Below are 981 nucleotides of genomic sequence, written 5' to 3' on the forward strand. Positions count from 1 at the left end.
AGATCGCCTCTCCTTTGATGGAGAAGGTAAGGTTCGGTTGAGGGTGGGATTTGGAGATTTTGTTTAGGGTCAAAGGTGTTAAAAGGGTATAATAGGTAGAAAGGCTAGTTAGGTCATTTTAACTTCGAAATTAAAGTCAGTGTAACGGTGTTAGTTTTTTGGGTTTAATTGTAAAAAATGAAACTACATGGGGGTGATGTAATTGGGGCAAAGGTGAGGGGTGGTGGATGTAAATTCCATTACTATCATTGAGGATTTATATTATCTTAAAATAGTGATTTGGGGGATAATATAAATATTATTTGTAAATCAAGATCACTTTCCCAGTGTGAAATTAATGAAATGCTTTCAGTCTCATAAATTGAAATAGCTTATCATCTATTTCCAGATTTTCTACTCATAATTCATAATTTGGATTATCCTTTTTTATAAAATTAGGTGAAAAAAATACATGAAATAGTAACAGAAATTGAAACAATTTACAAAAGTTAACAAAAAATACCCCCTATTTGGTATCATTTTTCTTTTAGATTTTTACTTGTTTAAAAAAAAAATAATTAATGAAACCTATTTTTTATTAAAACATAAAAATGGTTTGGTAGCTATTTGACAAAAATAATTTTTTATGAGAAATAGTTTGATATCTCTATGTGCAAAATGATTCTTTGAAGAAATAATGAAGAGATGTTCCCTTCATCCATCTTTCTTATAATTATTTTTCTCTACTTTGGACTGAAGAAGATGGGGCAAGGGGCTTGGATTTCTAATTACAAAACAAATAACTACTTTATCCCTTCATATTTGGAATTTAAGAATATGTTCATTAAAGTTCATAATAAAAATAACTGAAAATCAATTTTGATCAAAACACATAAATGACTCTTAAACTCTTTTTGATTTTGATGTTTTATTAATTTTTTTTTTAAATAGAAACAAGATCTATAAATGATGTCAAATGCAATCAAAAACTTTTTTATAAAC

This window comes from Macadamia integrifolia, chromosome 14 (genome assembly GCF_013358625.1).
Source record: "Macadamia integrifolia cultivar HAES 741 chromosome 14, SCU_Mint_v3, whole genome shotgun sequence".
Lineage (NCBI taxonomy): Eukaryota > Viridiplantae > Streptophyta > Magnoliopsida > Proteales > Proteaceae > Macadamia > Macadamia integrifolia.